Source organism: Arachis hypogaea, chromosome 12, assembly GCF_003086295.3.
Source record: "Arachis hypogaea cultivar Tifrunner chromosome 12, arahy.Tifrunner.gnm2.J5K5, whole genome shotgun sequence".
Lineage (NCBI taxonomy): Eukaryota > Viridiplantae > Streptophyta > Magnoliopsida > Fabales > Fabaceae > Arachis > Arachis hypogaea.
Window position 1 is genome coordinate 59,362,878 of NC_092047.1, and position 25,463 is coordinate 59,388,340.

The window sequence follows — 25,463 nt, forward strand, 5'->3', positions numbered from 1 at the left end:
ATGGAGTTTTCGAATAATAATAATAAATAAACAGAAAATAAAGATAGAAATACTTATGTAAATCATTGGTGAGAATTTCAGATAAGCGTATAGAGATGCTTTCGTTCCTCTGATCCTCTGCTTTCCTGCTGTCTTCATCCAACCAGTCCTACTCCTTTCCATGGCAAGCTGTATGTAGGGCATCACCATTGTCAATGGCTACTTCCCATCCTCTCTTGTGAAAATGGTCCAATGCGCTGTCACTGTATGGCTAATCATCTGGAGGTTCTCGGTCATACTGGAATAGGATTTACTATCCTTTTGCGTCTGTCACTACGCCCAGCACTCGCGAGTTTGAAGCTCGTCACATCCATCCCTTCCCAGATCCTACTCGGAATACCACAGACAATGTTTAGACTTTCCGGATCTCAGGAATGGCCATCCATGGTTTCTAACTTATACCACGAAGACTCTAATATCTCGGACTCGGTCCCCTATATTAGATATCTAAGAGATATTCATTCTAGCTTGTTTGCATGTAGAACGGAAGTGTTTGTCAGGCACGCATTCATAAGTGAGAATGATGATGAGCATCACATAATCATCACATTCATCATGTTCTTGGGTGCGAATGGATATCTTAGAAGCGGAATAAGTTGAATTGAATATAAAACAGTAGTACTTTGCATTAAATCATGAGGAACAGCAGAGCTCCATACCTTAATCTATGGAGTGTAGAAACTCTACCGTTGAAAATACATAAGTGATAATGGAGTTCATTGGTCTCGGCCCCAGAAGGGAACCGGAGTAACCAAGACTACGAATACAATGATAAAAAGTTCTATATATACTAGACTAGCTACTAGGGTTTACAGAAGTAAGTAATTGATGCATAAATCCACTTCCGAGGCCCACTTGGTGTGTGCTTGGGCTGAGCTTGAATGTTACACGTGCAGAGGCTTCTTCTGGAGTTGAACGCCAAGTTGTAACGTGTTTTTGGCGTTCAACTCTAGTTCGTGACGTGTTTCTGGCGTTTAACTCCAGACTGCAGCGTAGAACTGGCGTTCAACGCCATTTTGCATCATCTAAACTCGGTCAAAGTATGGACTATTATATATTGCTGGAAAGCCCTAGATGTCTAATTGCCAACGCAATTGGAAGTACACCATTTGGAGTTCTGTAGCTCCAGAAAATCCACTTTGAGTGCAGGGAGGTCAGAATCCAACAGCATCAGCAGTCCTTCTTCAACCTCTAAATCTGATTTTTGCTCAAGTCCCTCAATTTCAGCCAGAAATTACCTGAAATCATAGAAAAACACACAAACTCATAGTAAAGTCTAGAAATGTAAATTTAACATAAAAACTAATAAAAACATCCCTAAAAGTAACTAGATCCTACTAAAAACATACTAAAAACAATGCCAAAAAGCGTATAAATTATCCACTCATCATCAAGGCATGGCCGTATGGCCAGCCTCCAAACGTGTACAATGGTCTCTAAGATCAAAGTGATCAAAAGATATTCCAAAGATGTAAAATAAATCTCTAAAAGTAATTTTTATACTAAACTAGTAACCTAGGTTTACAGAAAATGAGTAACTAAGTACAAATAGTGCAGAAATCCACTTCCGGGGCCCACTTGGTGTGTGCTTGGGCTGAGCATTGAAGCTTTCACGTGTATAGGCTGTTCCTGGAGTTAAACGCCAGCTTTGGTGCCAGTTTGGGCGTTTTACGCCAAGATGTTTTAGGCTGGCTTTGAACGCCAGTTTGGGCCATCAAATCTCAGGCAAAGCATAAACTATAATATATTTCTGGAAAGCCCATGATGTCTAATTTCCAACACAATTGAGAGAGCACCAATTGGGTTTCGGTAGCTCCAGAAAATCCACTTTGAGTGTAGGAGGGTCAGAATCCAACAGCATCTGCAGTCCTTTTTCAGCCTCTGAATCAGATTTTTGCTCAGGTTCCTCAATTTCAGCCAGAAAATACCTAAAATCATAGAAAAATACACAAACTCATAGTAAAGTCCAGAAATATAATTTTTGAATAAAGACTAATAAAAATATAATAAAAAATAACTAAAACATACTAAAAACTAAGTAAAAACAATGCCAAAAAGGGTATAAATTATCCGCTCATCACAACACCAAACTTAAATTGTTGCTTGTCCCCAAGCAACTAAAAACAAAATAGGATAAAAAAAGAGAATATACAATAAATTCCAAACTTATCAATAAACTTAGTTCCAATTAGATGAGTGGGACTTGTAGCCTTTTTGCTTCTGAACAGTTTTGGCATCTCACTTTATCCTTTGAAGTTTAGAATGATTGGCTTTCATAGGAACTTAGAATTCAGATAGTGTTATTAATTCTCTTAGTTCAGTATGTTGATTCTTGAACACAGCTACTTTATGAGTCTTGGCCATCACCCTAAGCATTTTGTTTTCCAGTATTACCATCGGATACATAAATGCCACAGACACATAACTGGGTAAACCTTTTCAGATTGTGACTCAGCTTTGCTAGAGTCCCCAGTTAGAGGTGTCCAGAGCTCTTAAGCACACTCTTTTTGCTTTGGACCACGACTTTAACCGCTCAGTCTCAAGCTTTTCACTTGACACCTTCACGCCACAAGCACATGGTTAGGGACAACTTGTTTTAGCCGCTTTGGCCAGGATATTATTCCTTTGGGCCCTCCTATCCAATAATGCTCAAAGCCTTGGATCCTTTTTACCCTCCTATCCAACTTGTTGGTTTTTTCTGCTTGCTTTTTCTTTTTATTTCTTTTTTTCCCCTTTTTTTCTTTTTTTTTGCAAGATTTGTCTATTCACTGCTTTTTCTTGCTTTAAGAATCAATTTTATGATTTTTCAGATTATCAATAACATTTCTCTTTTTCTTTATTCTTTCAAGAGCCAACAATTTTAACATTCATAAACAACAAATTCAAAAATATGCACTGTTCAAGCATTCATTCAGAAGACAAAAAGTATTGCCACCACATCAAAATAATTAAGTTAATTTTAAGATAAAATTCGAAATCCATGTACTTCTTGTTTTTTTGCAATTAAAACATTTTTCATTTAAGAAAGGGGATGGATTCGTAGGAAATTCATAGCTTTAAGACATAGACACTAGACACTAATGATCATATAATAAAGACAAAAACATAGACAAGACCTAAAGCATAATTTTCGAAAAATAGAGAAATAAAAACAAGAAAATTAAAGAACGGGTCCACCTTAGTGATAGCGGTTAGTTCTTCCTCTTGAAGATCTTATGGAGTGCTTGAGCTCCTCTATGTCTCTTCCTTGCCTTTGTTGTTCCTCCCTCATGGCTCTTTGGTCTTCTCTAATTTCATGGAGGAGGATGGAATGCTCTTGGTGCTCCATCCTTAGTTGCCCCATGTTGGAACTCAGTTCTCCTAAGGAGGTGTTGATTTGCTCCCAATAGTTTTGTGGAGGAAAGTGCATCCCTTGAGGCATCTCAGAGATTTCATGATGAGGAAATTCCTCATGCTCTTGTTGAGGTCCATGAGTGGGCTCTCTTGTTTGCTCCATCCTTTTCTTAGAGATGGGCTTGTCTCCTTCAATGAGGATGTCTTCCTCTATAACAACTCCAGCTGAATTGCATAGGGTACAGATGAGATGAGGGAAGGCTAACCTTGCCAAAGTAGAGGGCTTGTCCGCCACTTTGTAGAGTTCTAGGGATATGATTTCATGAAATTCTACTTCCTCTCCAATCATGATGCTATGGATCATGATAGCCCGGTCTATTATAACTTCAGACCGGTTGCTAGTAGGAATGATAGAGCGTTGGATGAACTCCAACCATCCCCTAGCCACGGGCTTGAGGTTAAGCCTTCTTAGTTGAACTGGCTTGCCTCTTGAGTCTCTCTTCTATTGAGCTCCTTCCACACAAATGTCCCTAAGGACTTGGTCCAACCTTTGTTCAAAGTTGACCCTTCTAGTGAAAGGGTGAGGATCTCCTTGCATCATTGGCAAGTTGAATGCTAACCTCACATTTTCCAGACTGAAATTCAAGTAATTCCCCCGAACCATTGTGAGCCAATTCTTTGGGTTCGGTTTCATACTTTGGTCATAGTTCCTAGTGATCCATGCATTAGCATAGAACTCTTGAACCATTAAGATTCTGACTTGTTGAATGGGGTTGGTGAGAGTTTTCCAACCTTTTTTTTTTGAATCTCATGTCGGATCTCCGGATATTCACTCTTTTTGAGTTTGAAGGGGACCTCTTGGATCACCTTTTTCTTGGCCACAACTTCATAGAAGTGGTCTTGATGGACCTTTGAAATGAATCTCTCCATCTCCCATGGCTCGGAGGTGGAAGCAATTGCCTTCCCTTTCCTCTTTCTAGAGGTTTCTCCAGCCTTAGGTGCCATTGATGGTTATGGAAAAACAAAAAGCAAGGCTTTTTCCACACCAAACTTAAAAGGTTTGCTCGTCCTTGAGCAAAAGAAGAAAGAAAAGAGTAGAAGAAGAAGAAATGGAGGAGATGGAGGGAGGTGAGTGGTTCGGCCAAGGGGGTGGGTTTGGGAGGGGAATGGTTTGAATTTGAATGGTGAGGTAGGTAGGATTTATGATGGATGGATGTGAGTGGTGAAGAGGATATAGGGAAGAGTTAATGATAGGATTGGTCAAGGGTATTTAGGGAAGAGTGTTATGGAAAGGTGTGAAGAGGAGAGAAGAAGAGGTGGGGTAGGTGGGGATCCTGTGGGGTCCACAGATCCTGAGGTGTCAAGGAATTCTGCTCCTTGCACCAATCTGGCATTTAAACGCCCACTGTGTGCCAATCCTGGCATTTAACGCCAGCCCTGCTATCTTTCCTGGCGTTAAAGGCCAACTTTGCTACCTTTCCTGGCGTTAAATGCCAGTCTGCTGCCCATTTCTGGCGTTTAACGCCAGCCAGACGCCAGACAGCCTTTTCTGGCGTTAAACGCCCAGAGTGCTGTCCATTCTGGCGTTTAACGCCCAGAATGCTGTCAGGCTAGGCGTTAAACGCCCATTCTTCTACCCTTACTGGCATTTAAACGCCAGTAAGCTTGTCCTCCAGGGTATGCTATTTTTGATGCTGTTTTTCATTTTTCTTTAATTTTGCAGTTATTTTTATGACTTCACATGATCATCAACCTAAAGAAAACATAAAATAACAATGGAAAATAAATAAATATAATTAAATAACATTGGGTTGCCTCCCAACAAGCACTTCTTTAATGTCAATAGCTTGACAGTGAGCTCTTAGAGAGCTTCACAGATACTCAGAGCTTGATGCTGGCCTCCCAACACCAAACTTAGAAGTTGAGTGTGGGGGCTCTGTTTGACTCTGTATTGAGAGAAGCTTCTCATGCTTCCTCTCCATGGTTACAGAAGAAGATCCTTGAGCCTTAAACACAAGGTAGTCCTTATTCAATTGAAGGACTAATTCTCCGCTGTCCACATCAATCACAGCTCTTGCTGTGGCTAGGAAGGGTCTTCCAAGGATGATGGATTCATCTTCATCCTTCCCAGTGTCTAGGATTATGAAGTCAGCAGGGATGTAATAGCCTTCAACCTTCACTAAGACATCCTCTACAAATCTATAAGCCTGTTTTCTTGAATTGTCTGCCATCTCTAGTGAGATTCTTGCAGCTTGTACCTCAAAGATCCCTAGTTTCTCCATTACAGAGAGTGGCATGAGGTTTATACTTGAACCAAGGTCACACAGAGCCTTCTTAAAGGTCATGGTGCCTATGATGCAAGGTATTAAGAACTTTTCGGGATCCGGTTTCTTCTAAGGTAATTTCTGTTGAACCAAGGTATTTAGTTCAATGATGAGCAATAGATGTTCATCCTCCCAAGTCTCATTACCAAATAACTTGGCATTCAGCTTCATGATTACTCCTAAATACTGAGCAACTTACTCTTCAATAATATCTTCATCATCTTCAGAGGAAGAATACTCATCAGAGCTCATGAATGGCAACAGAAAATTCAGTGGAATCTCTATGGTCTCTGTATGAGCCTCAAATTCCTTTGGTTCCTCAATAGGGGACTCCTTAGTGGCCAATGGACGTCCATTGAGGTATTCCTCATTGGAAATCACTGCCTTCAGACTCTCTCCAGGTTCGGCCATGTTGGGTATATTGATGGACTTGCACTCTCTTTTTGGATTCTCTTTTGTATTGCTTGGGAGAGTACTAGGAGGAGTTTCAGCCAATCTTTTACTCAGTTGACCTACTTGTGCCTCCAAATTTCTGATGGAGGACCTTGTTTCAGTCATGAAACTGTGAGTGGTCTTAGAGAGATCAGAGACTATGGTTGCTAAGTCAGAGAGGTTCTGCTTAGAATTCTCTATCTGTTGCTCAGAAGATGATGGAAAAGGTTTGCTATTGCCAAACCTATTTCTTCCACCATTATTATTGAAGCCTTGTTGAGACTTCTGTTGATCCTTTCATGAGAAATTAGGATGATTTCTCCATGAAGGATTATAGGTGTTTCCATAGGATTTTCCCATGTAATTCACCTCCTCCATTGCAGGGTTCTCAGGGTCATAAGCTTCTTCTTCAAAGGAAGCTTCTTTAGTACTGCCGGATGCAGCTTGCATTCCAGTCAGACTTTGAGAAATCATATTGACTTGCTGAGTCAATATTTTGTTCTGAGCCAATATGGCATTCAGAGTATCAATCTCAAGAACTCCTTTTTTCTGAGTTGTCCCATTATTCACAGGATTTCTTTTCAGAAGTATACATGAACTGGTTATTGGCAACCATTTCAATGAGTTTCTGGGCTTCTACAGGCGTCTTCTTCAGATGAAGAGATCCACCAGTAGAGTGATCCAATGACATCTTGGACAATTTAGACAGACCATCATAGAATATACATAGGATGCTCCATTCTGAAAGCATCTCAGAAGGACACCTTCTGATCAATTGCTTGTATCTTTCCCAAGCTTTATAGAGGGATTCACCTTCCTTCTGTCTTAAGGTTTGGACTTTCACTCTAAGCTTTCTCAACTTTTGAGGTGGAAAGAATTTGGCCAAGAAAGCATTGACCAACTTTTTCCAAGAGTTCAGGCTTTCTTTAGGTTGTGAGTCCAACCATGTACTAGCTCTATCTCTTACAGCAAAGGGGAAAAGCATAAGTCTATAGACCTCAGGATTAACCCCATTGGTCTTAACAGTGTCACAGATTTGCAAGAATTCAGCTAAAAATTGTTGAGGATCTTCCAATGAAAGTCCATAAAACTTGCAATTCTGCTGCATCAGAGAAACTAATTGAGGCTTAAGCTCAAAATTGTTTGCTCCAATTGCAGGAATTGAGATGCTTCTTCCATAGAAGTCAGAAGTGGGTGCAGTAAAGTCACCAAGCATCTTCCTTGCATCTCCACCATTGTTGTTATTTTCGGCTACCATAACTACTTCTTTTTCAAAAATTTTGGTTAGGTCTTCTCCAGAGTGCTGTGTTTTAGCTTCTCTTAGCTTTCTCTTCAGAGTCCTTTTAGGTTCAGGATCAGCTTCAACAAGAATGTTCTTATCCTTGTTCTTGCTCATATGAAAAAGAAGAGAACAAAAAAGAAGAGCAATCCTCTATGTCACAGTATAGAGATTCCTTTATGTGAGTAGAAGAATAGAAGAAATAGAATGAAGAAGGGAGAAGAAGAATTCGAACACAGAGAGAGGGAGAGGGTTCAAATTATAAGAAGAAGGGAAGTGTTAGTAAATAAATAAAATAAATAGAAAGAGATGAGAGAGAGAAGAGTATTCGAAAATTAATAAAAAAATATTTTTGTTTTTATTTTAATTTTTAGTTAGAATTCAAAATTAAGAAGGAAAATAAAATAAAATTAGAATTTAAAACAATTAGTTAATTAAAAGGAATTTTGAAAAAGGGGTTAATTATTTTCGAAAATTGGAGAGAGAGAAGTAGTTAGGTGGTTTTGTACAAGATATGATTTGAAATAGAAAACTTTTAAAATCAAACAAAAAGTCAAGTAGTTAATTGAAAAAGATTTGAAAATCAATTTTGAAAAGATAAGAAGTTAGAAAAAGATTTTGAAATTAAATTTTGAAAAAGATATGATTGAAAATTATTTTGAAAAAGATTTGAAAAGAAAATTAAAAAGATTTGATTTTTGAAATTAAAGTTGATTACTTGACTAACAAGAAACTAAAAGATATGATTCTAGAATTTAAAGATTGATCCTTTCTTAATAGGCAAGTAACAACTTAAAAATTTTTGAATAAAAACATTAAATATTAGCAATAAATTCGAAAATTATGAAATAAAAATAAGAAAAAGATTTTGAAAATCAATTTTTAAAATTTTCGAAAATATTAAGAAGAAAAAAATGAAAAAGATTTGATTTTTGAAAAAGATTTGAAAAGATAGGATTTTTAAATTGAAATTTTGACTTGACTAATAAGAAACAACTAAATTTTGAAAGTTTTTGACTAAGTCAATCCAAAAATTCGAAATTGAAGATTAAAATAAGGGAAAGATATTATTTTTGAATTTTTTTGAATTAATGAGGAAAGAGAAAAACAAAACAATGACACAAAACATAAGAAATTAAGATCAAAACTAATAATCCATGCAAGAATACTTTGAATGTCAAGATGAACACCAAGAACACTTTGAAGATCATGATGAACATCAAGAACATATTTTTGAAAATTTTTAAGAAAAGAAAAGCATACAAGACACCAAACTTAAAAATTTTTTAATGTGTAGACACTATGAATTCGAAAATGCACAAGAAAAAACAAGAAAAGACACAAAACAAAAAAATTTCAAAGATCAAACAAGGAAAATCATCAAGAACAATTTGAAGATCAATGAAGAACACAATGCATATATTTTTGAAAATTTAAAAGCATGCAATTGACACCAAACTTAAAATTTGACACTAGACTCAAACAAGAAACACATTTTTTTTTTGTTTTTATGGTTTTATTAATTTTTTTTTGTATATTTCAAAATTATTTTAGAAAAAGACTAAAAGAATTCAAAATTTTTAATAAGAATTCCAGGAATCATGCAATGTTAATCTAAAGTTTCGGTCCAAAAATTTAGACATGGCTTAATAGCCAGCCAAGCTTTAAGTAAAAGCTTCGGTCCAAAAGATTAGACATGGCCAAAGGCCAGCCAAGCTTTAGCAGAGCATTGCATTCAACAGCCAAATTGATGGGAACCAGAAGGCTCTTGCAAAGATAAGTGGAAACCTCGGACCAAAAGATTAGACATGGCTTAACAGCCAGCCAGGTTTCAACATATCTCATGAAACTCTAGAATTCGTTCTTAAAAATTCTGAAGAACATATATTTTTTTTTTGAATTTTTCGAAAATAAAAATAAAAAGCGTAAACATAAAATAAAATTACCCAATCTAAGCAACAAGATGAACCGTCAGTTGTCCAAACTTGAACAATCCCCAGCAACGGTGCCAAAAACTTGGTACACGGAATCGTGATCTCAACACTTCTTCACAACTCTGCGCATCTAACCAGCAAGTGCACTGGGTCGTCCAAGTAATACCTTACGTGAGTAAGGGTCAATCCCACGGAGATTGTCGGCTTGAAGCAAGCTATGGTCATCTTGTAAAACTCAGTCAGGCGGATTCAAGTGGTTATGAGGTTTTGATAATTAAAATATAAATAAAACATAAAATAAGATAAAGTTACTTATATAATTCATTGGTGGGAATTTCAGATATGCGTCTGGAGATGCTTTGTTACTTTTGAACCTCTGCTTTCCTATTGCCTTCTTCCAACCATGCGTTACTTCCTTCTATGGTAAGCTGTAAGATCCTCTCAGTGAAAATGGTCCTCTACGGTTTCTGCACGGCTAATCAACTGTTGGATTTCTCATCTCGGATGAAAAATACCAGGTACAGCTACCGCATGGCCAATCATCTGTCGGTCCCCGCTAGCATCGGAATAGAATCCATTGATCAACTGTTGGATTTCTCGTCTCGGATGAAAAATACCAGGTACAGCTACCGTATGGCTAATCATCTGTCGGTTCCCGCTAGCGTCGGAATAGAATCCATTGATCCTTTTGCACACTATCACTTGCGCCCAACATTCGCAGGTTTGAAGCTCGTCACAGTCATCCCTTCCCGGATCCTACTCGAAATACCACAGACAAGGTTTAGACTTTTCGGATCCCAGGAATGGCTGCCAATAATTCTAGCCTATACCACGAAGATACTAATCTCACGGACTCGGTCCGTGTATTAGATATCCAAGAGAATATACTCCAGCTGTCGTCCAATGACAACGTTGAACATCATGTAGACTGCTTTGTGGTTGTTAGGCACGCGGATCTTGGCTAAGCGAGTAACGAAGATTGGGTGATTGTCACGGGTCACCCCTTCATTTTGACTTAACTGAATTAAGTACGAGAGTATATCTTGGAGAAGAAGTAGGCGTGAATTGAATAGAAAACAGTGGTAACTGCATTAATTCATGAAGAACAGCAGAGCTCCATACCTTAATCTATGGGGTGTAGAAACTCCACCGTAGAAAATACATAAGTGAAAGAGGTCTAGGCATGGCCGTATGGCCAGCCTCCAAACGTGTACAATGGTCTCTAAGATCAAAGTGATCAAAAGATATTCCAAAGATGTAAAATAAATATCTAAAAGTAGTTTTTATACTAAACTAGTAACCTAGGTTTACAGAAAATGAGTAACTAAGTGCAAATAGTGCAGAAATCCACTTCCGGGGCCTACTTGGTGTGTGCTTGGGCTGAGAATTGAAGCTTTCATGTACATAGGCTGTTCTTGGAGTTAAACGCCAGCTTTGGTGCCAGTTTGGGCGTTTAACTCCAATTCTAGTGCCAGTTTGGGCATTTTACGCCAAGATGTTTTAAACTGGCTTTGAACGCCAGTTTGGGCCATCAAATCTCGGGCAAAGTATAGACTATTATATATTTTTGGAAAGCCCATGATGTGTAATTTCCAACGCAATTGAGAGCGCACCGATTGGGTTTCTGTAGCTCTAGAAAATCCACTTCGAGTGTAGGAGGGTCAGAATCCAACAGCATCTGCAGTCCTTTTTCAGCCTCTGAATCAGATTTTTGCTCAGTTTCCTCAATTTCAGCCAGAAAATATCTGAAATCACAGAAAAACACACAAACTCATAGTAAAGTCCAGAAATGTAATTTTTGAATAAAAACTAATAAAAATATAATAAAAAGTAACTGAAACATACTAAAAACTAAGTAAAAACAATGGCAAAAAGGGTATAAATTATCCGCTCATCACTCGCCATCCATTTCAAGCAAGCCAAATTCAAGTGAGATAATAAAGCTAAGAGTTATAAGTTTTACCCACTCAAATGAAGGACTAGATGGCCACTTAGGTAGAGAAGCTTCCAATGATCTTTATAAGGCACATTCCACTCTCGTCCATCCCCTTCTAGGAGCTTCCACCACTTGGCAAGGTTCTTGAAGCTCTACCTCTTGCCAAGCTTCCTCAAGTTCACATTATTCTTCACCAATGTCTTCAAGCTCTTCTCCATCACTAAAATTATAGATAGGAGGTTTAGTGAGGTCTACCTCATCATCAATTCCAAGCCCAATTGAGAAGGATTCCTCAAACTCAAAAGGATCATATGTTGATGCGGAATCATCATAGATAGGAGAACTTGGTGCTTGTCCTACTTTTTCCAATTCCTCAATCACATTGTGCCTTGGAGGTTGTGCTCTGATGAACCACTATTTCGTGGTACATTTTATGCTAAATTGAGTGGATTTTATCAACTTTTCTCACATTTATTCAATAAAATAGCATGGTTTTGTAATTCTCCCTTAATTTGTGCTTAAGAGTAAAAACATGCTTTTTAGGCCTATAATTTGCTAATTTTAATTCATATTTGATCTCAGTCAATGCCTTGATAGATGTGTTAGTGATTTTAGGTTGGAAAGGCTAGGAATGGATCAAAGGAGTGAAGAGAAAAGCATGCAAAATGGAGGATTCATGGAAAATCAAGGATTTGGAGTGCATACATCGACGCGCATGCGTGATAGACGTGCACGCGTGAATATGAAGTCGCATGGCAACGCGTACGCGTGACATGACGCGTACGCGTGAGAAGCAAAATGCCAAATGACGCGTACGTGTGACCCATGCGTATGCGTCGCAGCTCGCACGTGACCTCATTAAAGTGAATTCACTGGGGGCGATTTCTGAGCTTCTCAAGCCCAAATCCAACTCATTCCAGAGGCTATTACATGCAGAATTCAAGAGGGGTGAAAGGGGGGAGAGCACATAGTGGAGTTTTTATCATGCTTTAGTTAGTTTTGAGAGAGAGAAGCTCTCTCTTCTCTCTAGAATTAGGTTAGATGTAGATTAGGATTTCTTTAGATCTAGGTTTAATTCATGCTTTGATTTACTTTTCCTTTCTAATTTCTTGTTCCTTTACCTTTGCTTTCCTAGTTTAGTATTTTAATCCTTGTAATTGTTTACTTTGTTGTTGATGCACTCTTGTTCCTTTTAATTTCCTTTAATGCAATTTCATATTCTATGTTCCTTTATTGTTTAATTTCTTTGTTATTGTTATTTCCTTGCAATTGGTAGTGTTAGATTTTATATTTCTTGTCATTTTATTATGCTTTCCTTTTATACCTTCCAAGTGTTTGATAAAATGCTTGGTTGGATTTTAGAGTAGATTTTTGTGTTCTTTGCTTGGGATAGTAACTTAGGTGACCTTGAGTTGCTAATGCCCAAGTGATTGATAATTGGTGTCCATTGACACTAGCTTTCACTAAGTCAATTAGTGAGTGGCTAGGACTTATGAATTAGGATTGATAAAGCTCATTTGACTTTCCTTCAATTGTTAGAGGATGACTTAATGGGATTGATCCTTGCAATTATCATGTTGTGGTTAGTGACAAGGATAAAGATCCTTAACCATCAACCCTTGCCAAGACCTTTTTATCATTTGAGTTTCGTTTACTTTCTTACAATTTTTCTTTCATGTTTCTTATTCAAAATCCAAAAACACTTTGCCATAACCAATAACTGAGCATACTTTCCTGCAATTCCTTGAGAGATGACCCGAGGTTTAAATACTTTGGTTTATTTTTATTGGGGTTTGTACTTGTGACAAACAAATTTTTGATTGAGGAATTGTTTGTTGGTTTAGAACTATACTTGCAACGAGATTTTATTTGTGAAATTCTTTACCGACACAACAAATTTTTGTTCATCATGCACTATCCTCCTCAACACCAATTTCAAACTCCATGGAAGAGGGCTTTTCAACTTGTGATTCCTCTTTGCATTCAATATCTCCTAAATCTTCAACCACTTCCTTTGGTTCTATTATCTCTACCTCCTCCTCTTTTTGCACTTATTGTTTTAACTCTTCTTCTCCACCTTGAAGCTCCAAATTCTCCTTCTCATTGTGCTCTTCAACTACTCCTCCATGTTCAACAATGGGAGTGTCTTGGATACTTGATCACAATGATACCAATTGGTTCATCACTTCGGTCAAATTAGCCGCGAATTTCCCTAACATCTTTTGCTCTTCTTCTTGCTTAAGACACCTAGCTAGAAGTTCTTGTAGTTCTTGCCATAGGGGTTGGAGAGATTGGTCTACTGAAGGTGGTGGTGGAAGAGAGGGTTCATCATTTGAGGGAAAGGCATTGTAGTTGGAAGGTGGTTCATATTAGTGAAAGTTTTGAGGTGGTGTATAAGAAAATTGTGGCTCATGGAGGTATTGGTGTTTGGTGCACGAAATTGTGATTCACACTTTTCACAACTCCGTACCACTAACCAGCAAGTGCACTGGGTCGTCCAAGTAATACCTTACGTGAGTAAGGGTCGATCCCACGGAGATTGTTGGCTTGAAGCAATCTATGGTTATCTTGTAAATCTTAGTCAAGAGATTAATTATTATTATCAGTCTGAAATGCGAAAAATAAAAGAGCATGAAATAAATACTTGTTACAACGACCCAACTCCCAGTATGCCATGGTCATACAAGAAGCTAAGTGTTACTAACTTATCCTTCCTAATTATTAACTATTCTTTAATATATGAGCATGTTCCTTGTTAGAGTGATGACAATTTTACGGGTAACTATTTTTTTTATTATATTGTTGCGGATAACAAGGTAAGATAAACAGGCATACATTGAGAGAAATAGAAAGGAAGGATAAATAAACAAAGAAACACAGCTGATAATATACGTCAGGTACACTATAACAAAATATGTAGCATTTACACAAGATCAAGTCAGTTTACATCCTCGTCATCCTATGCAGCTAATATATACACGACACTCCCAGGGCCTGGCCCATACAAAAAGCTGCTAAACTGGCACCCAGACTAGCCTAACCACTATATAGCTCTTAGTTCTCGGGTGTACTAACACAAGTGAGAGACTAACTATCAGATAATGTCAGACTAAAGTGTCATCAAAAGAATGCCCCTTCCGCAGTCAAACTATATCTACACGTGGCCGTTCGGAGAATCGCCGTGAGGCTCGTCCATCTCCTCATCCTGCTCTATCTATATCTCAGGATCCTTGATGTTGAGATTTTTACCAGTAAAGAGATTCATAGAAACAGTTGCGTTGTAGATATAGTCTCTTAACCGACAAAAATCCCTTCGTACAAACGTGTTGGGTGTCACAAGTAACAAACCCCTTTAGAAATTGTTAACCGAGTATTCAAACCTCGGGTCATCTTCTCAAGGAACTGCGAGGAAGTATGTTCTTATTATTGGCTATAAAGGTTGTAATCGGGGTTTAGAAGATGAGAAGCAAGTAATTTAAATGACAAGTAAAGCAAATGGCAATTAAAATAAATAAATACTGTAAAGCAGACTTTTGGCAAGGTAAGAGAAGTTGGAGGTCCAACATAGTTATCTCTCTCAACTATAACAAAAGTTGAATCTAAACTCCACTTGGTCAACCTTTACTAGGGCAAAGGAAAGTCAAGGTACTAATTAAATTGACCTTTGAATTTGTCGTCAAGTAAAAACTCACAATAGAGTGAGGTCGAATCTCACAGGGATTGATTGATCAAGCAACTTTAATTAGAAGAATGTTCTAGTTGAGCGAATCCAGAATTTAGGTTGAGAGTTGCAGAAAATAAAATGGCGGGAATGTAAATAACAGAAAAGTAAATGCTAGAATTAAAGGACTGGAAGTAAATGACTGAAAATAAATTGCAGAATTGTAAATGGGAATGGGGGATTTGCTCATAAAAGTAAATAGCAGAAATTAAAGAGAATGGGTAAGATCAGAGATGGGGAGTTCATTGGGCTTAGGAGATGTTGCAATTCTCCGGATCAAGTTCATTTTCATCTCTTCCTCAATCAATGCACTCATTGATCTCCTTGGCAATCTTAAGTGATTGAATTACAATTTCTTGCAATTCAATCTTTCAGATCTTGATCAATAGCCAATTCCTTGGTCAATTGCTCATGAGAAGAGATGAAGTATGGTCACTGATTATACCACATGCATTTCCCAAATCAAGTATTGAGAGGGTTATAGTCACATACCCATCCAAACCCAATTTGGTCTAGCATGAGAAAGCATTTCTAGCTTGATCTCTTCATTCCTCTTTCAAGGTTCAAAAGAGATCCAAGTTTGAATAGCTTCTCTTCCAAGATAACTACTCAATTGGATGAAGATCGAATGCTTTCAAGTAAAATCAAGAGAAAAGATAGAAGAAGAATAATGAAAATTAATATTGATCCATCAAATTACAACAGAGCTCCCTAACCCAATGAAAGGGGTTTAGTTGTTCATAGCTCTAGAAGATGAAAACAAAGATGGAGAATACATCATAAAACTAAAAAATGCAGAGAAAGTAAAATACAGAGAGTAGTTCTCCTCTCCCAGCCTCCAGAACTCCTTTTTACAATTCAAAGCTACTCCTATATATACTACTCTTCTCAGCTTCTAGTTTGCTCTTCAAGTCTTGGGCCTTTGGATCTCGAGTTTGAAGCAGTTCTTTTCTTCATTTGGGCTTGGCTTTACTTGCAGAGAGAAAGTGTTAAGTGGGCAGAGACTTTAGCTCAGGGCATAAGGGGTGTTAATCATTTAGTGAAAGTATAAGTTCGGGAACGTTAGTGACACTTAACATATTTACTAACGTTCCAATGTACCCCTTTGCCTCACGTTAGAGCTCACGTTAACTAGGTTAACGTGGCTTCTAATGTGGCCTTGCCAACCTTCGAGAACGTTAGTGACACTCAACATTGTCACTAACATTCTAGTGTGCCCCTTTTTGCTTCACGTTAAAGCCCACGTTAACTAGGTTAACGTGGCTTCTAACGTGGCCTTGCCAACCTTCGAGAATGTTAGTGACACTCAACATTGTCACTAACGTTCCAATGTGCCCCTAGATCTCACGTTAAAGTCCATGTTAACTAGGTTAACGTGGCTTCTAACGTGGCCATTCTTAGCCATCCCAACGTTAGTGACAATGTTGAGTGTCACTAACGTTGGCTCATCATTCATTCCTCATCGTTAGCTTCCACGTTAACTAAGTTAACGTGAAAGTTAACGTGGCTCCTTGGGGGGTTGTGTGGTTGCTTCCAACGTTAGTGACAATGTTGAGTGTCACTAACGTTGTCGACAACTCTCACTTCTTACGTTAGCTCCCACGTTAACCAAGTTAATGTGGGAGTTAACGTGGTGTGTTGCATCCTTAGGCCAACGTTAGTGACAATGTTGAATGTCACTAACGTTGGCTTCTCTTCCCCCTTTAACGTTAGAGGCCACGTTAACTAGGTTAACGTGGCCACTCATGAGTGTTTGCCAACGTTAGTGACAATGTTAAGTGTCACTAATGTTGGCTCAACTTCCCTTTTTCACGTTAGAGTTCACGTTAACTTAGTTAACGTGACTCTTAACGTGGGCAATGATGGCTTTGAGAGTGTCATTGGCAATCACTTTTCTCATTAACCTTGCAAGTTTCCTCCCTTTCCTTGCTTCCTTTGGTCCTGAAATCAAGCAATAGAGTGCATCAAAGTTCTAGTCCAAGTCATGGGCAATGCAACATACAATTTGTCACTAAACTTATGCAAAATCCTCATGAAATAATGTAAAATGCACAATGTATGCTTGAATCAAGGTGTAAGTGAATATCTACCCAAAACTAGCTTATTTCCTAAGGAAATGCATGAAACTAACCTAAAAATAGTAAAGAAAAGGTCAGTGAAACTGGCCAAGATGTCCTGGCATCACAACACCAAACTTAAAGCTTGATTGTCCCTAAGCAAGTACTGGATCAAGAGAATGATGAATGGGATATCCAGAGGAATGAGTCATTCTTGTAGAAGTCATGTTACTGATTTTATGGTGGTTTCATGCATAGCAACTTAGGTTCATTCCTTTACTGGCTTTCAGACCTTTATCATGTCCCTAAACACTTACTTTGTCTATATCCCATGAGACTTTTATTCATTGATCCTTTTATTGTTATGTCAAGGGTTATTTGTGTTATTTAGGCTAAGTGCTCTGTAAGGGGGCAACTCTTTAAGATAAGCTTTCAGCCAACACTCCCGAACCAGTTGGTTTAAGGTGCTAGGTGTTGAAGCACCCCTAAGGACTTACTCCCTCAAGTCTCTCCCCCATACATACACACCACAGGCATATAGTTCCTTTATTTTCTTTTCTTGAGACCTTGGTGTCCAGCACCTCTTTGGGTTACTAAATGCTTTGTGGTGAGGGTTACTCTTGATAGCGGATTTTCAACTAATAATCCCGGGTTAGTTAACCCAAGTTACCAAGTGATAAAGCACCCCTGAGAGCTTATTCATCCAAGTAGATCCCTCACACAGGAGCACCACAGACACTTGTCTCAAGGTCCAAACCATTGGTGCCTAGCCTTATTGCTTACTCTTTTTCTTTTGTTTTTCACTTCCATTATTCTTTCCCTTTTCTCTTATTAGGATCTTGTCATCTACTTAGTCTCATGGGTATATCCAAAGTCAAGTATTCAGGATAGATAGTTGTCCTCCTAACCTTGCGGTTGAACCAACTTAGCTGACTTATGACTACCCCAAAGATTCATGAATGCACTTCCACAATATGAACTCCACTCTGGTCTTTTAAAAACATAAACATTCTCTTCTTCATTTGATTTAAAAAAAAGGACAAGCATACAAGTAAGTTAAGTAAGGATGCAGTGACATAAAGACTAGCACACATAGACCTATTCAATACCACGAACTTAAAAGACATGATTGAAAAAGGTTTAAACATAACATGGAAGAAAGTTCTATTTCATACAAGATCTTCCTTATTTAAGACATAGAGAAAGATGGAACAAAGAAGGAACTCCACCACCTTTTACTGTTGTGGATGTCCATGCTCTTTTCCTTGCTTGTCCTCCTTGTTTTCTCTTGCATTTCCTCGCATCCGTGCCAATCTTGCTTGCTTCCAATCCTCAAGTGCCTTCCTCACTGACTCATGACTCTCTTCCACCCTTTGTCTTTCCTTTCGTGCTAATTCATCCTTCATTTCGTCATACTTGGCTATTCCTGGATGCAATACTAGCAGCTGTCCTACTAAGTAGCCGAGCCTGGCTTGAGTGTTTATATGATGTCCTGTTTGGCTCATGTAAACTCCTTCTGCGAATGCCCTTTGCTCGTCCAATAGTTCTGCCTGTTCTATTTGTCTTCGATGCATCTCATGTATGTGTGCCCCTTGATGTGCTTGGATGTTGATTAGCCTCTGGGTGGATTCTTGTTGCTCGTTTTGCCTTTGTTCCATCCTGTTGAATGCTTCTCCCCATTGTTGTCCTTGGCTTAGTTGTTGTTTCATCATTTGCCTTTGCCACTCACCTTGCTGAGTCATCCATCTTGAAAGTGTTTCCTCTTGCTGCCCCATCATCTGTAGTTGAAGCTCTTTCTGTGCTCCTTGGCTTTCCAAATATTGTCTAGACAAGCCATCAATGGCCTCCTGCAATTGGTGCATGTCCAAGGTCTGTTGTGCTTGTCCCTCTGAGACTTGGCCTTCCACTACTTGAGGGGTTGTCCTCTTTCTTTGCTTCCGTTGAGGCAGGGGGGATGCTGCAGAATTCATCCTTCGGACCGTTATTGGAATGCCTTCCTTTATCCAAACGGGGTCCTCATCTTCAAAAACTACCCTAGCTTTTTTGCATATTCGGTAAATAGTGCTGGGGTACCCTAATGTTCCTCTTGAGTCGCTTTTCTCTGCCATCTTTCTAATGCCTTGAGATATGATCTCATGAACTTTGATTTCTCCTCCCTTGAGTATACAATGCACCATTGTTGCTCTCTCAAGATTTACCTCCGAGTTGTTTGCAGCTGGGAGAATAGACCTCCTCACTAGCTCGAACCACCCCTTAGCTTCAGGAGTGAGGTCTGTTCTCTTAATGAACTTTGGTTTATTTCCCGCACCCCTTTTCCAGTCAGCTCCTGGTACACAAAGGTCTCGTAAAAGCTGGTCATAATTGGGGTTGTTGTCCAATCTTGAGTGATAACTTTCTTCTTTAAACGGTATAGACCGCAGCTTCAATGCCCTCATTACACTCATGGGACCAAAATCCACCATTGTTCCTCTCACCAAGCTTGTATATGACTCATCTTTCTTATCATATCTGACTGCATTTGCATAAAATTCTCTTATGAGATTTGTATTCACCTTAGTGACCGGGTCAGTGAGGAGCTCCCATCTTCTCCTTTCTACCTTCTCTGTGATTTCGGGGCATTCAGTCTTTTTAACTTGAAATCCCAGTTCATAAATGATTTCCTTATCAACCATCCACCCGTATTGCAATGCATGATGCAAGCTTCTAAATCTCTTCTCATCATATGGGTGTTCTTCCATGGGTTCCTTTCCCTCCCTTCTCTTAGAACTTGAAGTTGCCATGAATGATGATTAATATGTGAAGGTGGCAAGGTTGTGGAGACTTTTGGTTGTTTAGGGTTTTATGGCAATGAAGAGAGTGAGGGGAGGAATGTTTATAATCGGATAGGGGGTGTATTGTACCAATGGTGAAGGGTGTGTGATGACAATGAAGGGTGGTACGGACAAGGGTCATTTATATAAAGAAGTTGTGAGAGAATGGAGGGTGTAGATTGATGAAGTGGTCACTTGATGGACGGTTAGGGTTATGCATGGCTAGAAGACAAGGATCATCACTTTATGATGGGGATTGCTCGGTCTTCTAGGGGTCCCATTTTTTCAATGTTGCATGGCAACATTTTCCAATGTATTCCCTCTTTAGAACAAGTGTGTAACCCCTCCTTTTGTGGTGTCCGAACCTTCTTTGTTTGGTTGTCCAATCTATCCCTTTTAATGCTCCTTTTCCTTTCCTATAAAGATTTAAAATAAGGAAATTAATATCATAAAAAAAATCAAACTCTACGGCTAGAATACTAAAGAGAAGAAAAAGAGTTTGTATATTTATGAATTTCAACTTAGCCAACTACTGGTGTATCCTCATGCATTTTGGTGGCACCATGGGGTGACACCAAACTTAGTTTGAAGCATTGTGATGAAAAGTTTTGTTCAAAGCTCCAAGAGTTATGCTTTGAACACCAAACTTGTTCTTCACTATAGACTGCATGATAAAGATTTCACCAAGTATTTGTCAAGTTTGGGTTGAAATTCATAAACATTGATTTATTCATTATTTTAAAAACATATAAAACATGGGTTGCCTCCCATGAAGTGCTTCTTTAGCGTCACTAGCTTGACGTTTTTTCCTCATCAGGGTGGTTGGTAGTGCTTAAAGTCCTCCCCTCTTGCTGTGGACTTATATCCATTGGTTGGATCAATGATCTCCACATGTTCCAGAGAAAGAACTCTGTTGATAGTGAAGACCTTAGGTAACTGAGATGGTACAGTAGGGAGATTAGGGGGAATATCTGGGAAGTAAGCTGAGACAACTCTATCCCCTGGAGAGAAGTCTTCTGTAGGGATCTTCTTGTTCCTCCATCTCCTTGGTACCTTCTTCTTTGTTTCTTTTCAGGTTGCCTTCCCCTTGGTGACCTCTTTTGTCCAAGGAGTTGTGATGCTGTCTTCTCCTGCCTCTAGAGGTTTAGGTTCTTCCAACTTTTCCTTGAGCTGTGGCAATTACTGTTTTCCTTGTTTATCTATTAAGGGAATCTCAGAATGAACTGGCTGTGCTTCAGTGCTTGTTCCCTCCTTCAGTGTCTCATTATCATTTGTGCTTAGTTCCTTGTCCTCTTGATCTGTTTCTTGTGAGAGTTTGAAAACATTGAAGCTGAGTCGTTCATCATGGATTCTTAATATTAGTACCCCTTTCTCTACATCGATAAGTGCTCTGGCCGTAGCTAGGAATGGTCTTCCCAATATGATTGGGTGAGTGTGACTTTCTTCCATGTCCAGGATGACAAAGTCTGTTGGAAGAAAGTACTTCCCAACCTTTAGCAACACATTTTCCACCACTCCTATTGCTTGCTTTTGAGTTTTGTCAGCCAGTCTGATGATTACATCTGTGGGCATTATCTCATTAATATGCAGCCTCTTCACCAGGGATAAAGGCAGTAAGTTGATGCTGGCCCCCAAATCACATAGTGCTCTATCGAACATAGTTTCACCTATGGCACAAGGGATGTGAAAACTCCCTGGGTCTTTTCTTTTTGTAGGCAACTCAGGTTGAATAAGGGCACTACATTTCTTGTTCATCACTATAGTTTGGCCTCCTTTGAGTGAGCTTTTCCTGGGAAGAAGTTCCTTCATATACTTGATGAATGCAGGTATTTGTTGAATTGCCTTGATGAATGGTATGTTTACATGCAGAGATGCAAACAAGTCTAGGAACCTTGAGTATATTCTCTTTCCCACAGCACCCTTGAGCAGTTGAGGGAAGGGAGCATAGAGCTTCAGCAACTCTTGTTGTGAGATTTCTGGTTCTTGGTGATCTCTATCCTCTTCCTTTGTTGAGTTGTCTTCAGGTTGTTTACACAGTTTGCCTTGCTTGTCTTCAGTCTTTTGATCACTTGTAGTGACCATTTTGCAATCTTCCCATCTTACTTTCTTTGCTTCTCCCTTGGGGTTTTTCTCCGTGTCACTTGAGAAGCTATCAATAGGTTTGGGAGTCTTCTCAGCTAAATATCCCACCTGGAATTCCAGCTTCCTAATGGTCTCTCCCTGATTCTTGATATTGGCTCGTACCTCCTCTTTGAACACCTTATTTTCTTGAATCTCTTGGCATATTCCTTCAAGTAAGGCTTCAATCTTAGAGAGCTTGTCATCAATTGATGGGTGCTTCAGAGCAGATGTGCTATTTTGGTTTTGATAAGCATGTGGAGAAGTGTTGTTATGGGGGTATTGAGATGTTCTCTGTGTGAATTGCTGGTGAGCTGCATTGTTGTTGGAGTTGTAACGTCTCTGGTCTTGGTTTTGATCTTGCTCACTTCCCCACCCAAAGTTTGGGTAGTTTCTCCATCCAGGGTTGTAGGTCTTGGAGTATAGATCATAGTTTTTCCTTGGTGAATTCCCAATGTAGTTGGCTTGCTCCTGACTCCCCTCTGCTTCTTCATTCACTCCTTCTTGGATTGTTGATGAAGTATAGATTGCTGCTACTTGGTTCATCTCCATCTTCTTGGTGAGGTCAGCCAGCTGCTGGGTAATGAGCTTGTTTTGGGCCAACAGAGCATCTACATTGTTTAGCTCCATTACTCCTCTTGTGTTCCCTCTTTCGGAAGCATAGAAGTAGTCGTTCTCTGCTACTGTTTCAATAACATCTATGGCTTCCTCAATAGTCTTCTTCTTGTTCAAAGATCCTCCGGATGAATGGTCTACAGCCTTCTTTGACTCATAAGAGAGTCCTTCATAGAAAATGTGCAGCTGCACCCATTCGTTGAACATATCAGGTGGACACCTCCTTGTTAAGTCCTTGAACCTCTCCCATGCTTCATATAGAGTCTCACCATCTTGTTGCCTGAAAGTTTGGACCTCAGCTCTCAGCATATTGATTCGTTGAGGAGGGTAAAATCTTGCTAAGAATTTGTTCACCACGTCTTCCCAAGTTGTCAAGCTTTCCCTTGGGAAAGATTCCAGCCATTTGGCTGCCTTGTCCCTGAGTGAGAATGGAAATAAGAGCAGTCTATAGGTGTCAGGATGAACACCATTAGACTTCACTGTGTCACATATTCTCAGGAAGGTGGTTAAATGTTGATTGGGGTCTTCTTAAACACTTCCTCCAAATGAACAGTTGTTCTGAACAAGGGTGATAAGCTGTGGTTTAAGTTCAAAGTTGTTGGCATGGATTGTTGGCTTTTGGATGCTACTTCCACAATTTCCTGGGTTTGGATTGATGTAAGAGCCCAAAACTCTTCTATCCTCCGCAGCATGATTTGCTCTACCTCCTCCCCCATGGTTGTGATCTTCTTCTTCATGATGGTTTTCCATGTTGTCTTCCATGTTTGTTTCAAAGAATTCCTCTTCTTCCTCAGCACCAACCACTTTCTTTCCTATTGCCTCCCTCCTTAATCTAAGGAAGGTCCTCTCAGGTTCAGAATCGAAGGAAGTTGAAGCCCCGCTTCTTCTCCCTGTCATACAACCATCAAGTGCAAGCAAGAAAAGATAGGTGCAGAAAGTATTTGTGTCAGAATTACTGTTAGTTGTGGGTGATGCAATATATCAAACAGTTAGTGGGTTAGCAAACAGAATTGAAAATAACAAAGAAGAACAAAAGAGTAGACGGGGAAGGGAAGAAGTTTAACTAAAACAAAAAAGTAAATCACTCAAACAGAAAATGAAATTCACAAAATAAAAATGCTCAATCTAGTGATCTTCCAATTTAATCATTGTTGATGCACAATCAATCCCCGGCAACGGCGCCATAAACTTGATGCACAGAAAACTTGTCTCACAACAAATCTCCCTTCGGCAAGTGTACCGAATTTGTCGTCAAGTAAAAACTCACAATAGAGTGAGGTCGAATCCCACAGGGATTGATTGATCAAGCAACTTTAATTAGAAGAATGTTCTAGTTGAGCGAATCCAGAATTTGGGTTGAGAGTTGCAGAAAATAAAATGGCGGGAATGTAAATAACAGAAAAGTAAATGCTAGAATTAAAGGACTGGAAGTAAATGACTGAAAATAAATTGCAGAATTGTAAATGGGAATGGGGGATTTGCTCATAAAAGTAAATAGCAGAAATTAAAGAGAATGGGTAAGATCAGAGATGGGGAGTTCATTGGGCTTAGGAGATGTTGCGATTCTCCGGATCAAGTTCATTTTCATCTCTTCCTCAATCAATGCACTCATTGATCTCCTTGGCAATCTTAAGTGATTGAATTACAATTTCTTGCAATTCAATCTCTCAAATCTTGATCAATAGCCAATTCCTTGGTCAATTGCTCATGAGAAGAGATGAAGTATGGTCACTGATTATACCACATGCATTTTCCAAATCAAGTATTGAGAGGGTTATAGTCACATACCCATCCAAACCCAATTTGGTCCAGCATGAGAAAGCATTTCTAGCTTGATCTCTTCATTCCTCTTTCAAGGTTCAAAAGAGATCCAAGTTTGAATAGCTTCTCTTCCAAGATAACTACTCAATTGGATGAAGATCGAAAGCTTTCAAGTAAAATCAAGAGAAAAGATAGAAGAAGAATAATGAAAATTAGTATTGATCCATCAAATTACAACAGAGCTCCCTAATCCAATGAAAGGGGTTTAGTTGTTCATAGCTCTAGAAGATGAAAACAAAGATGGAGAATACATCATAAAACTAAAAAATGCAGAGAAAGTAAAATACAGAGAGTAGTTCTCCTCTCCCAGCCTCCAGAACTCCTTTTTACAATTCAAAGCTACTCCTATATATACTACCCTTCTCAGCTTCTAGTTTGCTCTTCAAGTCTTGGGCCTTTGGATCTTGAGTTTGAAGCAGTTCTTTTCTTCATTTGGGCTTGGCTTTACTTGCAGAGAGAAAGTGTTAAGTGGGCAGAGACTTTAGCTCAGGGCGTAAGGGGTGTTAATCATTTAGTGAAAGTACAAGTTCGAGAACGTTAGTGACACTTAACATTTTTACTAACGTTCCAATGTACCCCTTTGCCTCACGTTAGAGCTCACGTTAACTAGGTTAACGTGGCTTCTAACGTGGCCTTGCCAACCTTCGAGAACGTTAGTGACACTCAACATTGTCACTAACGTTCTAGTGTGCCCCTTTTTGCTTCATGTTAAAGCCCACGTTAACTAGGTTAACGTGGCTTCTAACGTGGCCTTGCCAACCTTCGAGAACATTAGTGACATTCAACATTGTCACTAACATTCCAATGTGCCCCTAGATCTCACGTTAAAGTCCACGTTAACTAGGTTAACGTGGCTTCTAACGTGGCCATTCTTAGCCATCCCAACGTTAGTGACAATGTTGAGTGTCACTAACGTTAGCTCATCATTCATTCCTCATCGTTAGCTTCCACGTTAACTAAGTTAACGTGGAAGTTAACGTGGCTCCTTGGGGGGTTGTGTGGTTGCTTCTAACGTTAGTGACAATATTGAGTGTCACTAACGTT

General features: G+C 39.1%; 1 non-coding gene across 1 annotated transcript; it reads left to right on the forward strand.

Annotated features, from left to right (window-relative positions):
* The first annotated feature begins 22,800 nt into the window (after nt 1-22,800).
* On the forward strand, nt 22,801-22,907 carry LOC112731938 (small nucleolar RNA R71). The gene has a single exon (XR_003167686.1). It is a non-coding gene; the product is annotated as a small nucleolar RNA R71 (small nucleolar RNA).
* The last annotated feature ends 2,556 nt before the right edge of the window (nt 22,908-25,463 follow it).